The 17,699-nt window shown below is 38.7% G+C and overlaps 1 long non-coding RNA gene across 1 annotated transcript; it reads right to left on the bottom strand.

Moving 5' to 3' along the window:
- Positions 1-2,777: 2,777 nt before the first annotated feature.
- LOC311302207 lies at positions 2,778-13,256 on the bottom strand. The gene is made up of 4 exons (XR_014629549.1): positions 13,111-13,256; positions 9,339-9,442; positions 3,537-3,599; positions 2,778-3,462 (listed from the first exon to the last, which is right to left on the bottom strand). It is a non-coding gene; the product is annotated as an uncharacterized lncRNA (long non-coding RNA).
- Between the last annotated feature and the right edge of the window lie 4,443 nt (positions 13,257-17,699).

The raw sequence follows: 17,699 nt of genomic DNA, 5'->3' as shown, positions 1-17,699 counted from the left end.
AGCGTTACTACATTAAACCCATGGTGAATGTTGGTGATTTGTGGACTGAAAAGCCTTCTATAACTTATTCATTCATGGCATAAGTTTGTCTATTATTGGTCCGAGCTGATAAACATCCCGCGCTGCCCAGCTCAAACGAGCTCTTTTGTTTCGTTTGCCGTTTGATGTTTCTCAAATGCAACAGAAATGGCAGCTCTTATCAGTTGGGCAACGTGGTTGTGGCACCAGTGTGACCAATATAACAACATTTTGTCAAACCGGCAGGAAAAATAGTCGCAAAATGCAGTCTGAAGCCCTGGACGGTACAGTATATTGGAGACTATATTGATACTACAATATAATACGTCTTAGTCAGATGATATTTAAATGCGTAGCATATAATGCAATGCAATCCAATTATGATTGAGAGATGAACAAATATGTTCCTCAAAGCCTGAAAGATCATATTTGATACTCACATTTAAAAAAAAAATTGTATGGATAATCAAGTTAACCTAAGTTGCTTCAGTCCAGTAAGTGTTCGTCTTTGAAATATTAGTAAGAATATAACAATAAGTTATTCTTACGTTTACTTTATAAAAATCGGTAAAGATTTCACAGCAAAAAGACACGTGAACCACAACCTGAATACATATAAGTATAGGCTATAAATCAGATGATGTAGATTGTGAACTGTTTTTTCAGGCAAGTTTTGATCAGGTTGATAATTATAGAGGCCTTTGTGTATTAAATATGATACAGTAAGCTTTGTGATTAATTTAGCCTACCATGTGTGGTGAAATATTATATTAGATAACAATACAATATACATTTCTTCTCTTTTTTTGGCAGAATAGCGTAAAAATAAAAAAGCTAATTCAAGTAAAAAAAAAAATATTGTTCATAAAATAGTTCATTGTGTTTTGTAAGTAAAAACTCTCATCCGATAATTGATGTAAAACAGTAATAGTACATTCCCATACGTCACTGTGTGAAAATTTTTATTAGATTTTTTTTTAGTTTTTTTTTGTTTTAAAATTTTTACCATAAATTTAACAGGATAGACTCTCAGTTATTGGTGTGAAGGACAAAAAAGGGAGCTAATAAAACAATTACAATTGAGTTACCTCTCAAAGTGACTATTATAATGTTTTCACATATTTGACTACAAAAGTACAGTTTTGTTTCATTTTAACAAGTTTGTCTCTGAACTGTTTATAAATGTTTATGTTTCTACAGTATGTACTCGTATACTAATTGTGTGATTAGTGTCATTGAATGCCAATGTCATTTTGTTGATATGGTTCATGTGTTCGGTTAACAGCTGTAACATGCAGGGCCTTAGACCAAAGTTTACATGGTGATATTTGTGCACAGATACATTTGTTGCCAACCAACTTTGTGAGTAACTTGGTATGTTTATGAGGGTAGTCTATCAAGTGAAGTATATGACTAACCTTATGGGTTGAGGATGTTGACTTTTAGAGTTTTGCTTTAATTAGATTTACAGTACTGGTGTGCCGTTGTTGTATACAATTCATTATGTATATATGTGTTATAAGAAATATGTTATATATTTAGATATACTGTATTATATAGTTATATAATCAGTGGGATGTCACTAAGTTTGTTTCCAGACTAAACATCAATGTATCCTTTCAGAAGTTAAGGTATGTAACTAGGCTAACCTTTTTGATCAAAATGAACAAAATACATCAATCCTTCCTCCAAAACGTATTTTTGTCTTACCCAGATTCACTATTAAGTGTTTATCGTTTAGACCTAGGGATGGTTTTGCTGGGAAACATGCCTCACTCACCTGTGCGTGTCTCGTCGTGTCTCGAAAACTTGCTCCGGCTACTTTGATGTGGTTCTGGTGTGGGAGTGACAGAGTTTAGTTGTCACAGCGAGCGAGAAAGCTTGACATGAATCAGCTAAATCTCAATCCTCTGGGGAATCACCCGTTTTAAATAAACACCGAACAGAGGAGAGTCTGCTGGCAAAAAGAGGACGGCGACAGACCTCGCAATAAAACAAGAATCAACATTGCCGTGGCTTTTCAGAGATAGCGATACCTGAAGATTTGAATTGTAAAAGCGATACAGAGATGGTGTTTTTATTACTCAAAAGTTGAGCAAGGTATTTTATTGAACAGATACATTTCCATATGTAGCTCTCTAACAGAGTTCATTGTAAAGCATTATCTGTTGTGAAAGGCTCATTTCATTATGGTTGTTACTTTCAAGGAAGTTCCGTGTCTATTAATGGGTAAAACTACAGTAACATCTATAGTCAGCTTGAAATCCTTTCCATCTAAAGTGGTTTTATCTTTTAAGCCGAGTAGTGAATGTTTTATGAGCAGTAAGATAACCGTATTCATCCGCAGTCACGCAGAGCCGAAGCACAACCAAAACAATGTTCTTCCACAAAATACATGCAGTTTTGTTTTTTTAATCGCTAAAAAGGCCAAAAGTTACAGTGTACCTTTAAATATAATTTTCACCCATAAAGCCATATTTTTTAAATGGTTCAAGAATCATGTGCATTCACAGACTATGTGATTAGGAGGATTTCTAAAGCTCTGATCCTTTATGCCAACGAAGGCTCCTGAAACTACAGTACATGCCTACAAAATACTATATGGTTATACATTGTGTTTGTTTGATACCTTTTTATAAGGTTTGCACAACAAAGATACAGTATCTGTTAAGTTCTAACTTCTGCTAAACAAGACTGCCTTTAAACAAGATGACTGTATACTGCTCAACATTAACTTAAAATGAAAAGAAAGTCAAAAATGTGTTGAGAATAAAACGATTTTATTCATAGAACAAGAACATGTAATGCACATTGTGCATTTATATATCTTTCCATTCACAGAACAAGGCCATTTGTATTGTCTGATTGAAACTGGATTTCCTGTTATGATGTGTGAAAATCCTGTTTGATCACAAGCCAACAGAAAAGCTAAAATATTGATAAAGCCATAAACCTGAGCTCAGTAAATCTCATTTAATCTGTAATGCTAGATCAGCATGTTAAGCTTGCATCAGACACACAGATGTTGTTGAGGCTTGTTAGGTAAAATGTTAGGCCTGTTACACAATGCACACAAACATGCAGCTTTAAAGTCCCGTTCACACCAATAACGATAACCGTAACGATAACTATATTCTAACTATAAACTTCAGGGAGTTTCAGCTAGTGGGCAGATAGTTGGTACCACAAGGAAGGCAATAGACTGTATAGTTATCACCTGAGCAGGGTTTGATCCCTCCCACCAAACTATACAACCTACTACCTCACCCTGTCCGGACACCAAAGTGCAATCCTATGTTGTCAACATGAAACATCTATCACAACCCATTTTACTTCTGTAATATGTTGAAAATCCTCTCCGAATCATTGGACGACTGCAGACTGTAGGAAGTGCGTGAGGTGGTCGAACGGGTCCATGTTGTTTGTGGATGATTTGGCTGTCGCCTTAGGAAAGACAGTAGATTGTATAGTTATCTCAGTGAGAGAGCACCGTGCTCCACAACTATTCAATCTACTACCTCAGCCCCAAGGACAGCAGAACAGACGTCAACCCGTCAGACAGCAGACCGCTGGATTCATTCCTGCCGAGAGAGAGAGAGAGATGGTTAGCACAACTGTACAGTCAAACTTTGGTTGTAGCTGGACTCCACATAACAGTTTGAGCAAGTATATTTACCCTTGTAAAAAAAAAAAAATCGGTTTAATAGTGCTGAATACGCACTTGTAGTGTACTTCAAATCTTAACAGTTTATTTTTAAAAACAGTACTTGCAGATAATATTACATTAATGAGAAAAGGCCACTTAAGTGCATTTAGAGAGAGTACACTATCATGACTATGACTATCATTTAAAGTTAATATAAATAGCGTCGTCATTTTAAATGTGTAATTACAATTATCTTTAAATACATGACACAAAAGTGTCTGAAAACATTACAAGCAGTACACACTTAAAGATATTATTATATCTGCAATAAGTACTCTTTTTTTTAAAGTATTCTGTACTTAAATGTGCTTCTTTTTTACAATGGTCGGAATTCGGCAAGAGCATATGAACACTTTCTGGTTGTCAAACATTAGTGCATCATGTTCATAGTTAATGTGATTCTCAACACCTGCTGTGTGAACTTAAGGAGAACTGACTTCATACATCCACTACAAATCATCTTGACACCAGCTGGTTAAAAGGAAAGATTGTGCAGCATTTGTTTGCAGATGCCACTTGGTGTGATATTTGATCATTTAATGCAAGGTGTCAAAAAAAGTTCACTTTGTCGTCAATCTATGTTAAGACTTCAACGGTCTGACTTCAGTCATTCAGACGCGTAACCCGAATGGTTCTGCCATAGATCACAGAGCTACTTATTTCTATGTAGTTGCCGAAAAAGAACAGTAGTTGAAAGCTCAGCATGTGTGTTCTCCAGACTCGAGTCAGCGGTGCTTATTTGAGTCGGAAAAACGATCAAACATGAAAAAGACCAGGGAACTGTGAGGAGTTGAACCAGGATTCAGGCTAAAAGGGAAGCGCTAATTTTGAAAGCCAAAGCTAAATTACTCACTCATTCTAGCGAGGCTGGCATTGGATCATGAAGAAAAAAAAGGCTTGATCCTTCGCCAGGAATTCGCGCCCGTTTTGCCAAAATCTGAGCTCATTCCAACAAGACAACATTGCGTAAGCTATGCTTTTGAAGTAAACAGACGATGTAAAACATGGCTTCCCCAGCTGTCTCCTGTAGCTTTTAACAAAGCTGATTCTGCTATTCCGCAAAGCAAAATAGTGGGAAAACAAAATGGCGGCGTTTCGGCCATTTTAGGGTGCGAGTGCTGTGCATTCCTTACAACCTCTGTGAGGTGTGCCTGAAAAACCCATTCGCACGTTCACTGTTCTCAGAGGCTGTTTGGAAGAGTAAGGGTCTCCCTCTCGATGCACTGGGGGACGTCTGGCATCAGTATAATGATTAGAAAGCCAAGATTCCTCCTCGAATCAATAGTGTTCTTTCATTACACAACAAAACATCATGTCCATTAGCATGTTAGCATGCGTGACAAACCTAAACATCTTTGAACATCAGCATTCTAACATGTAAGCATACAACTATCAGTTCCTAATTTGTGAATGTTAAAGTTTTGTTGTTAAATGCAACATTTCTTTTTCATTATCCACTCATTCTTGAACTTCCAACCTCGATCAAACAAGTAGGATGTGAAAAAACATTTGCAAAATGACAGTAAAAGCAGGTAATGTGTGGCGTTAATGAGTGGAGCATGTCTTTTTTGCCTAAATAGACATGCAAATCTCTTCCAGTAAACTGACTTTCAGCAATTTGTTAACATACAAAAGTCTTCTTAGATAATTAGCATACACATGCTCTTTTTTGGCCCGTTTGGGGGGACAATGATTGAAAAGTTTTGGCACACGACGCTGTCTGCTGGAACACAAAGCAGAGGCAGAAGCTGAGAGATGGCATGTCATGACTGTTGTGCCAACTTTCGGTAAAGGTCGGGTCAGTCGTAAGCTGTGCAACAACACAAGCTTAACTATCTTTATCCCTTATCAGTGAAGGCGCTTTATTCATTTTTCATAGTTATAATGTTCACAAACACCTTCAGCTTTATCAATCAATATAAACACAATTGTCTTACTTTGATACAATCAAAGAAAAAAAACATTGTCATAGCTTTTACTGTGTAGTTTTATTGTGCCAGCTATTCTGTAGTAGAGTTGCTTCTTTAGCACAACGTATGATGCCTCACCCGTGAAATATGCTAATATGGTCTGACAGATGTGACATTTGGATTTTTAGATTACACAGGGAACTAGTCTGCTCTTCTGTTCCCCAATGTGTGGTAATCGCCTTGATGGGGACTAACCAGTGCTTTTGGCGCTTTGCCAGATATTTAAGTCCATTTTAGTGGCGCTTTGATTTTTTCATATGTAAATGTCCTCTTTAGTCAATTTTTTAAATATGTAATGCTAATGCTAATGCAAATTAGACACAACTGCCCTGATTTTTTAAACATGGGTATTTAAGAGAGTATTAGAGATTATCTGTTGCTTTCAGCGTAGACAGTGTGGGTGGAACTGAAAAGAGGATCATAAGATACCGTAAAATAGATATTGCAGCAATATTTATATAGCATTTTGATGGCTTTATCAGTTGGATATGTCTATCAACACTTTTATTCAATGACTTCAGGAAAGAGTTTGCATGAAAGAGCCCACAAAATCATAATTCTTATGAAAACTGCACGTGATTGTTCTGCATTGCACTTAAGGACAAAGAGAATGTTCAAAAGCTAAATCCTAATGACACAAAACCTAAATATGAATATCACCATACTTTTCCAACTATACAGTATTGTACTCTAAGGGAATTTCCACTAAGTGACTGGAATGTGACTTTAATTGCCTGCTAAAGTTACACTTAAGTAGATGAACACAAATTATTCTCCAAAAGAAGAAATATTGATACTGTACTGAAGCTCAAACTGACCATAGACAAACGCAAACATAAAATAACACAGTTGATTTCTTTCAATTGTCATGCTAATAAAGGGTTAGTTATCATCAAATACTCACCCTTATGTCTTTCCAAACCAGTAAGACTTTCGTAAATCTCTGGAACACAAATAAAGATTACCAGTTTGATGTTTCAAAAATGCATAAAGAGATCTTAAAACTAATCCGTATGAATGCGTGGTTTAGTCCAAATTTTTCAGAAGAGACATGATCGCTTTATATGATGAACAGATTTAATTTAGGCTTTTATTCACATATACTGTAAATATGAATCAACTCATACAACAGTTGTGGTAAACGGAAACTCTAGCATGTTCGCTTGACATGCAAAAAACAATGAGGTTCATTCTCGTGTTACACAGCACGTTTGATCTTCCTCAAAAACCAATGAGGTTCATTCTCGTGTTACACAGCACGTTTGAGCTTCAGCGAGAACCAATGAGGTTCATTCTCGTGTTACGCAGCACGTTTGAGCTTCAGCAAGAACCAATGAGGTTCATTCTCGTGTTACGCAGCACGTTTGAGCTTCAGCAAGAACCAATGAGGTTCATTCTCGTGTTACGCAGCACGTTTGAGCTTCAGCAAGAACCAATGAGGTTCATTCTCGTGTTACGCAGCACGTTTGAGCTTCAGCAAGAACCAATGAGGTTCATTCTCGTGTTACGCAGCACGTTTGAGCTTCAGCAAGAACCAATGAGGTTCATTCTCGTGTTACGCAGCACGTTTGAGCTTCAGCAAGAACCAATGAGGTTCATTCTCGTGTTACACAGCACGTTTGAGCTTCAGCAAGAACCAATGAGGTTCATTCTCATGTTACGCAGCACGTTTGAGCTTCAGCAAGAACCAATGAGGTTCATTCTCGTGTCACGCAGCACGTTTGAGCTTCTGCAAGAACCAATGAGGTTCATTCTCGTGTCACGCAGCACGTTTGAGCTTCTGCAAGAACCAATGAGGTTCATTCTCGTGTTACGCAGCACGTTTGAGCTTCAGCAAGAACCAATGAGGTTCATTCTCGTGTTACGCAGCACGTTTGAGCTTCAGCAAGAACCAATGAGGTTCATTCTCGTGTTACGCAGCACGTTTGAGCTTCAGCAAGAACCAATGAGGTTCATTCTCGTGTTACGCAGCACGTTTGAGCTTCAGCAAGAACCAATGAGGTTCATTCTCGTGTTACGCAGCACGTTTGCGCTTCAGCAAGAACCAATGAGGTTCATTCTCGTGTTACGCAGCACATTTGAGCTTCAGCAAGAGGTTGGTTCTCGCGCATCAACCAGGTTCTGTTGAGCTTCTGTTTATGTTCGCTGATCAATATTTATATGTGAATAAAAGCCTAAATTAATCTGTTCATCATATAAAGCAATCGAGTGTCTTCAGAAAATGTGGACTAAACCGCTAAATTCATATGGATTAATTTTACAATCTCTTTATGAACTTTTTGAAGCCTGTAGTGGTAGTTGCAGAAATCTCTTTGATTTTATAAAAAATATCTTCATTTGTGTTCTGAAGATGGACGAAAGTCTTACTGGTTTGGAACAACATGAGGGTGAGTAATAAATGACAGAATTTTCATTTTTGGATGAACTAACACATTAATTTCAGAGCGAATGGAACATAGTATCCTAATTTTATAAATGATAATGTAATAATTTCCATAGAAAATATATAAGGTTTGTCCCACGTCTTCTAAACAGTGTTACTGTAAACTAAAACTTAAACTATTTTAAAAATAGATATTAGTAAATATAAATACTAGATGAAAACCTAAACTTACAAAACATTCCCTGGGCAAAGGAAATGTTGCCTTGGCAACTAACTGATATAAATAAGTTGCAGTTGAAGTACTACAATTATAAAATATATAATTATAAAATATAAAAATAAAGGCAAATTAAAAACAATAATAGAATACTGTTATATTATATAAATAATATTAAAGTAACACTGTTACTAAAATTACATAACAATAACATAAGAGTTTAACGCTAACAATTTCTCTCAAGTCTCTTACAAAACTAGATTATATAATGGCATTCAAATGAGGTTTTTGATTAGTTTTAGAGACAAAGCATTTCTGAATGCTTGACTTTTGAACAGCAAGCCTCTTAAACAGAATGCACAAAGTCATAGTGTTAGGACAAGCAACTTAGCTCTAACAAATCTGCATGTAATACTTTATAGCATTGCAGGCATTTGTGTCTTATGTTATTAATTCAACATGTTTATTCATTTTAAATCAGCTTTACTCTGTAGCCTACATATGGGGATCCAGATTAGAAACCAAAATAAGTTAGTAACTGTTGTGGCATCATGTGACTTCACCGTTTATTATACATTTATGTATTAAGCATCTTTATCTGAATTAAGAGAGTGTACAGTTGCCCTTTACAAATGAAATGATGTTTTTAAAAACTGCCTATAGCAGTCTACATCACAGGCAGCATCATAATTATTATGGACCACATTAGTGAATACTGTGGAACGAAGCAACTCTGTTGATCATACAAATATGGAAGAGTAAGACTCGAATGCATTTGATTTCAGTCGAGTTTGTTGTTAGCATATTGCTAAGCTAATTCCATACTACTCTTATACAGATTAAAAAAAATATAGAACACACTAAAATATTGAGTAAAATACCTTTAAAATTAGACTTTTTTACCAGACATTTTGTTATATAATGACATTTATTTCTAATCAACATTTCTCTCGCCATCTTTGATATTTTCATTGAGCTTGCAGTGCATACTGAGATTGCGATACATGCAATGCCTTAAAATTTGGCTAAAGCGAAGTATCTTACCTTTTGGAACCGCCTTCAAGTCGTGACTGCACCTATGCTGCCTTAAAGCGCTCCCTACGTAGGCGGCTCAATAGGTTTTGGAACAGAGCCTGCGTCTCTAATATCTGAAAAACATCACAGAGACATTATTATTGCACTTGTTAAAATAATCTCTGCCATATCACACTCTGTCATACATGACAAAACCTGTTTCTCAAAGTAATATAACCGCTAATGCCCTCGCTGCGTCACTCGATAAATGGCTGCCATTTTTAATTGCCTGCATTTGTACACACATCAGCTATGCCATACCACCTCTTGGCATAATCATATACCAAGCATATTTTATAGTCGCAAAAGGAACATCTTGCTTCCCTGTTTTGCAACTCAGAAAAGAGGTAAACAAATGAAATCAGATCAACAAAAGGCCTTCTATCTTACCTAGCGATCAAAGGACACAGCCGTTAGCCCTTGTGCCCGTCCAATAGCAGGAGGTAAACAGGCAAATCAATTAGCCTTCTGAACGCCTCCCACTGCGTTATTGTTGCCAAGACCATATGCGGTTAGGATACTTGCTCAAACTGTACACCGAAAATGGCTATCGATAATCTTGCGCTAGATCCAATGAAACTGGCTAAACGTTTTGGCACAAGCTCACTGAGAAATTGGTACATATTCATGTTTTCATTTAAATTTTCTCCCCTCCTCTCTGTCGCCGAGTCCCTGAGTCTGGTGCCAAGAAAGGGGCAGTGCCTGTATGCCAGGCTGAATTTCAATGAACGGAGAAGAGGGTGGTGGGTAGAGCGTTGAAGGGTGGGGGATGTTGGCAGAGGAAGACTAAGAGGCCACAATTACAAGAAAAAAAAAATACGGAACTTGAGACAATGCCTTTGTGAAGCATTAATTTAACGTAGGAGGGGAGCTTCCCCGTTGAAAATCCCTTCGGCGTCCACATAACAGAAGATTAGCCTTCGTAAAAAAAAAAAGATGTCTCATAAAAGAAAAGAAAGAAAATACAAGATACGCTATGAACAAACAATAGATGTTTTTCATTTTTTACTATTAATAGCATTAGCAACCGTCGCTATCTTCTCATCTCTTTTGTTTGTACAGCTGATCAGCATTCTCAGCATTGGTGAGTCCATATCTAGCATATTATCGTTTAGTACAACTGTTGCACAAGTTATTTAACAGAAAATATGCCATATTTTGAGTTTGTATGAATCATTGTACACAATAAATAGCGCAGTATTTCCCTGAACTGCATTTCTTCCTGTTTACTTAAACCTGTGACGTTTTCCTCAGTTATTTATTCCACACTGCTCAAAAGAGTTAAGCCATTGAAAGCTTTAACTCTTCGAAAATGTCATTAATCATTCAGCTTATGATCCCCTGTCATCAACCTACACCAGAAAGAAACGCCCTTATTGCAAAAATAGCGGTCCCCAAAAAACAGGAAGTTGGGCTTGGCTTGACCTTGGTTGACTCTGTCACGCGGTCTCCGGAGAGCCTGCTGTTACTCATCGAAACTTGACGATAAGGATTCTGCTTTGCCTTGTTTATAGAAAGACCTTGCAGATTAGACTTAGATCTCTGCCCCCGTCTGGGGCCGTGTAACTAATAGGCTCCGAGCATATGCTGCGTGTCTGTGCATTTGGAGGTGAACAGCAGTGTTTTCTCACCTGCAGAGAATTTTCCGCCGTGAACACTTTCGTTCCAAATATAACTTTAAATATGAAGTCAAAATACTTGGAGATGGCAAAACTGGTCTTTTCTAGCATGAAGTTGTAGATGTGATTGTGTGTGCAGTGAAATGTAAGCATTTTAGGGTTAAACTCGGTTTGTTTGTTTGCTAATGTCGGGGCCCAGGGTGCATCTGATCGTCAGCTACAGTAAATGTAGGAGGGAGCGAGGCTGTATGGGAAAGGGGGGGGGGGGAGCGTGAGGGAGAGAAAATATGAAGCTACATGATAAGTTCATCTGAGGAGAACAGGGGGTGGAGGAAATGCTCTCCTTTCCTCCCTCCCTCCCGCCACTTTTTTCCTGTTGCCATCTCTCTCTGTCTCTGAGCAAAATAAACATGTATACGCAAACTTCTCTGTTTTACTGTACAAAGCAGCAAATTACCTGGCCTCGTTCCTTCCGCTGACGAGTAATAAAGCACTAAAAAGAACATGATCCAAGAAAAATCCTTGCTCTATAGCCAAAACAACAAACATCAGCATATCATGTGTTATTTCAACCTAACACCGCCATTTTTCACAGCTTTTCCACTTTTGTTTGCATGCCGAAAGCTGATATTCTGCTAAATAAGGATTTAAAATGTTTGCTGTTATTTTAAAGAGACTGCATTAAAAAGTCGCTCGTAAAATACAGCAGTACACAAACACGTGGCATGTCGACGCCATCTTGAAATCTTTTCTTTGTAATTTTTCTTAAAGATGTGAATCAGATTTAAATCATATTCGTCGATGCATGTTAAATTTCGGTGGTCTACTGGTGTAATTTGGTCCTAGTTATAATGTCCTTGTTAGGAAAAAATTACCTTTTTTACTCTAGAGAAAGCAGATATCATCGATTGTCCAGCCTGTTTTAAAGGAATTTAATGTGAATTTCACAAACATAACAACTGCACAAAAAATGAACAAGATAGTTGATCAAATGTATCATATCGATGGATTGTAATCACCCTCTGATGTTACGTTCAATAACTGAAACTTAATCAGTTTACTATAAAAAATATTACATTAGTCTTAAACACCCCTGTTTGTTGTTTTCTGTATGTAATATCTGATTAGCATTTAAATCAGTTTGTTCGGTTACTTCTGCATAACAAATGTCATTTGGTCATTAACACATAGTTAGTTCCTAAACGGTTACATTTCATTATTGTCTTTCCCAAACTGGCCCCACTCGGTTTATTTTGGCATTCATCTAATTTGCACTGCAAATGCAACAGGAAAAAAGGCAGTTGAATACAAACAGAACAAGCCAACCTTTTAAAAGAATACCATCTGGATATGAAAAGAAGTAATTTGATTATATCAATACCACTGTCAATCAAGTAACCGAATACTCTTGTACTGTACATGCAAGATAACTTTACTAATGCTTTCTTAAATGCAAATTATATGCCGCAGCTAAGCCCTCATGGGCATTTTTTTTTTATAGAGAGAGATAGAATAAGAATAAAAAGCTGGCAGTAATAAAGTCGACAAAGATAAAAGGTAGTTTCGGTACAGAAATGTGAGGGATGTACAATACATATTTGACATAAGAGGCATTTTATAGGCCATCCACAAATCACTGCCATCATATCCAAAAATATCAGTGTTATTTTCCTTCCAAAAGCATTAAGGCAGCAGCCAAACACCATTTGGATGTACAAATCATTCAAATCCTTAAAAAAAAACTTAAACCCCAAAATGAACTGCCCAAAATGACCCAAAACTAAGGGAACATTCATGCTATACGAAGGAATGTGAACCAAATTGCAAAATAACTTCTTAACAAAATGCTTTTTTTTTTTTTTAAAGAAGAAGAATTGAACCAGAAAACATTTATCAAAAGGACATCGACAATAATTTGGCCGAAAGTCGTTTAGCGGAGTAGAAATGGCGGAATCCGAGGCATGGACACGTTTACAAGAGGAAGACAACAGTGAACAAGAGAGCCAGAGCAGCTGGGTAAAATAATCGACAATGATGCTTTAAGAGAATTGCTTAAAAAGGGACTAAATAATCAGTGGAATATTACAAAGTATGAAAGCGGGGGAAAAGAAAGAACGGAATACCTGCAGACTAGAGGCTTCAACGTCAAAGAACACAAGGCAGGGTCATGGCGGCGAGAAGAGGTAGACTCGTGCACATAGTACGCCTATCTCGGGGAGAGAGACCTACAAACGTGCTGCCACCAAACATGCTCTTCCATGGGGTTGTGGCTGAAGAAAGAGCACGTACAGCGGCCTCCGCTTCACCCGCCTCACCACGAGCTCTTTCTCCCTGCCCACTTTGGCACAGGATGTGAAGTGAAAGACAGAAGCTGAGAGAGGGAGAGAGGAGGTGGAGAAAGAAAGGGACTGAGAAACGAAAAAGAACGCAGAGATCAAGAAGAGAGTATTTGCCATGCAGAAATAGCAGAGTCGCCATGAAGGCACAGCTTTTGCTAGACTAGCATGCAAAAACATGACAAACTTGTATTTATGGGAATGCAAGAGAGTCAGCTTGTACCCATCTGCCCCAGTCACAGTTATTCCAAGCAGACGTCTGGAAAATAAGCGGTCAGAATTGATTATTTAAAGGAAAAACTTGATCAGCCGAGCGGGTCCCGACAGAAGAGGCGAGAAAGATTCAGAACTGGTCGATACTTACGTGTTTTTTTTTAGTGCCCTTTAGCCAAAGCATGTGACCGACTCCTTCAGCAATTAGTCAACGCTTTCGGTGATTTCTCGAGGAATATAAATAACCCTCCCAAAAGAAGTGCGAGAGGACCAGGAGTTCATTTTGCTCGCCCCTGAGAATGCAATGATTGCCTTTGTCAGCATTTGGCATCTGTCCCAGGTAGTTTGAGCCTTCCAGTTATAGTCCTCGGTAATCATTACACACATCCAGAGGCTGTTCTACCACTGCCTGCGTTTTGGATCTCTTTATCAGGAAAACATGACATGAGTGGTTCGTAGTACTTCCTCAAAGAACCTTGAAAGACACCACAGTTGGCTGATCCCACTTGCCTGCTACATTTGGTTTTATGACTCGCCATGTGTTTGACATCATCGTCCAAGTCGCACTTTGCATGCAGTCATTTAGTCAAACAGTATTAAAATAAGCACTGGAGAAGTTATCGCAGTTTGCAGTGGAGACATGTCACTAAAAGTTTGTCAAGTCCTTACCATGAAAGAGGAAGTTACTACAACGTGTCAGTCGTTGCAGCGACAGACTTCACATGGTCATCTTCCTGTGCAAGAAAGTTCTGATGTAAAACAGGCATCCTCTTTATGGTACGCAGATGGCATCTTGTCAGATGTGCGCACGTTTGTCCCGTCTGCTCGCAGGCACTGTCCTGGGCAGCACAGTGCGTGACGTCACAGTCCCTTTGTTATTGATGCATTTACATATTTCTCATTTACTGAACTCGCTGAACTCTTCACTTCCTAGCACATCCGTTCCCCGTTCAATACTCCCTACAGAGAGAAAAAAACATCACTTTTAAACCTTTTCGAATGGCACCTTGCCAAAGTAGGGGAGCGTGAAAGCACAGAAGGAAATCCTTGATGCAGTGCCTTAGTTGCAGACGCTACAAAGATTTATTTCGCTCTTTCTCCCCCCCCTTCTCCTACAAATTCGCTCCCCGTGTCTCTTCCTGTCGAATGAGGGGAGGCTGTAAAAAGTTTCAGCTGCGCCGGCAGAGGCTGTCTCATTTGGCAGCGGTTCAAAACAGCATTGCTTGCTTCCAAAAGCCAGTCTGCTTGCCAGCCGGGTGAGTTTGAAAAGGCCACACTACACTCCGCCCATGTTTGGGAGAGCGAGAGAGAGAGAGAGAGAGAGAGAGAGATGGGGCAAAGCTACGCACAACGGCTCAGCCCTTCCCACCCTGCCTTACTTGGCAGAGCAGCTTTTTTCAGGATAGGGGGAATCTAGGTCAGACCTTGTGTGCCTGTTGTGGAACAGATCAGAGCACCTTTTCATGTGTGTGAGGTGTATTCTTCCCTCGGCACTTCCTGCACATGCCATCTAGCCAATTGAAAGCAGGATCCTAACCGGGTCTGGTTACTCCAGTACAGTAAAGCATACCTTTCAAAAGACCTCGTCCCACCTGAGCCTATAAGCGCTTTCAAAGAAGGATCTGTGATCCTGAATTCTGTGTAATGCATGTGGCCGGAAACACACGGATGGGATGGGCGGTGATGCCTGTATGCTGATTGTTTTTTCTGCAAGTTTGTTTTGGGTCTGTGGACCCGTAGTCATCTCACTTTCCAACCTGAACTGTTGACTTTGGCTTGGTGCGCTCCACAGGTGTTCGCACTGCATAAAAAACACACAGACAACTGCTCAAAATGACTGATGGCAGGTCTGAGCAGCTGACTGTCACATCGATGGTTGTCTACACCTGCAGAGCTTGTTCAGGGCAAGTTCCCTTCATGCCTACCTAGTTCCTTTTTTTCCTTATTGTGCATGTTACTATCAGTGGCGCCGGTGCTTTTCAAGAGGGAAGCACAGATATCAGTTCATGATAAAATGTGTTGGTCTATTCAAATATATATATTTGTATAGAGTACTACACAGTAATTAATGACCTGTGTTTTTGCAACATTTATAAATGCCAAATCAAGATTACGGATTCTAAATTACATGTTATGACTTCAACTAACTGCATCACCACACAATCTGTTTATGATGTTTCCAGCACTGTCTGGGCCTTTTCACACCAAGATGAATGTTCAGTGTGAAAATTTGGTGCGATAAACATTTTAATCTGTATGAGCGGCTGTTAATGCATCTGTTCAGACCGAAACATTCACATGGTGTCAATGCAACAGAATATTATTATTATTTATTTAACACTTTGTTTTGATGGTCCCTTCTGAACATTCTGTTGACTATAGGAAACTTTGCAACTACATGTCAACTAGATCTCATTAGAGTATTGTAGACTGTCTGCTTCATATCTGCTAACTCTTTATTGTGTTGGTCCGGCAACATACATTCTTCTGACTATAAGTAACTTTGCAACTGCATGTCAACTTATTATAACCCTAACCCTACCAGTCTACTTATACTCTAATGAGAGTTAGTAGGCATGTAGGTGCAAAGTTACTTATAGTCAATAGAATGTGTTAAAGGGACCATCAAAATAAAGTGAAACCCTAATCTCTTTTCCACAGCTTTGCGAATAATTCGGCCAGCCAATCAGATTTATGCTTTTGGTCACATGCCTAGAGTTGCAGCTGTAATATAAAAATGTACAACTTGGTGGCGATCAAGCGACACTCTTGTCTCTTTACCGTTGTATCACTTTTAATTTGCTTTATTTTCTATGACAGTCAGGTGTCAGAAACTGAAAGCTGTGTAGCGCTTTGTGAACCAGAGGTTTTTCTGCTTTTCTAAAGGCACTACCTACTGTCAGAGATTGAATTTTCATGTTCAGCTTGCCCGTTTTGGGCAAACTGCATGCAAACATCTGCCCAAATTTTCGTGACAAACAGACCTTCAGCCGTGTGCATTACTATACATTTAAATTACTTGCGGTCTGATGCAATATTCTGCCCATTTAAGAGCTCAGCCATACAGCAGCGTTGCTGGTCCATCATGCTTTGTCTGAAAGTTATCTTCCAGTAGTAAGTTATGAAGGTAAACAGGTATCAAGGCATGTCAGATTCCAGTCCCAAAATGATTTGTTCTTTTGGGAACAAATCTTTGCTCTTGATTTCAAATGTGTGTAGTTTTAACATTTGGTAAAATACTTTGGTAAAATAAGTGTGATATTTATTATATACCATTTATTTGTACATAGACAAACATTTCAATGTCACATTTTTGAGGACATTTTAGGGGAAGTCCGACCATAGGGGTTTTCGTACCGGGTGGTTCTAGGAACTTAGTTCTAGGAACTATGAATAGGTTCCTCCGGTGCGAAAGCCCCTAGTTCTAGGAACTTAGTTCTAGGAACTAGCCACCAGTGTGGTTCCCCGAGAACTAATGGTTCCAGAACTAACATTTTACTGGTTGCATTTCCACCACCAGTAGGGACTCTGAAGTGACGCTTGTTGTTGTGACTTTTATTTTGACGGCATGGCGGACCTATATTTTGACGGCACTGAAAGCTCAGAGCCTGAGCAAACAGTGCTCGGATTCTCCATGTTCATTAGTTTACGATCTGTAACAGTTCTGTCTAATACATTATTATATAGAACTGTTAGACATAGAGAGACAGTATATGAAAAAGCATTAGCATATGCCGTGTGGTTGATGTTCAGTGTCGCTAGCAGAGCAGAAATACATAAATATGTTTGGCTTGGTCCCCTCAAAGTTGCGTTGGATTTTCTCCTCAGCGTAAAGGTTTAGAGACCCATCTATCACTGTTTTCCATGTTCGTAGAGTTAGTTTCTGGAGTAAATATATAGGCTACAATCTGCGTGTATATATAGCTTTTTTCTCTGGCGTTCGGCCAGTCAGCATCACTAACGTCACTGGTAGTTCCTATAGTGCTGATTTAGACCCGACTCTGAAGTAGGAGCTAAATTAGTTCCTCCAATAGGAGTTCCTAGAACTAAAATCGTTCCTTGTTCATGCGGTGCGAACACGCCAAAAAACAAAAGCCCCTCATGACTCTCCAAATGAACCATAGCTCTGCCCTGAGAGACGTCCAGCATGAATTCTTTCATTG

Source organism: Rutilus rutilus, assembly GCF_951802725.1.
Source record: "Rutilus rutilus genome assembly, chromosome: 13".
Classification (NCBI taxonomy): domain Eukaryota; kingdom Metazoa; phylum Chordata; class Actinopteri; order Cypriniformes; family Leuciscidae; genus Rutilus; species Rutilus rutilus.
This window is presented reverse-complemented; position numbering and strand designations above follow the sequence as displayed.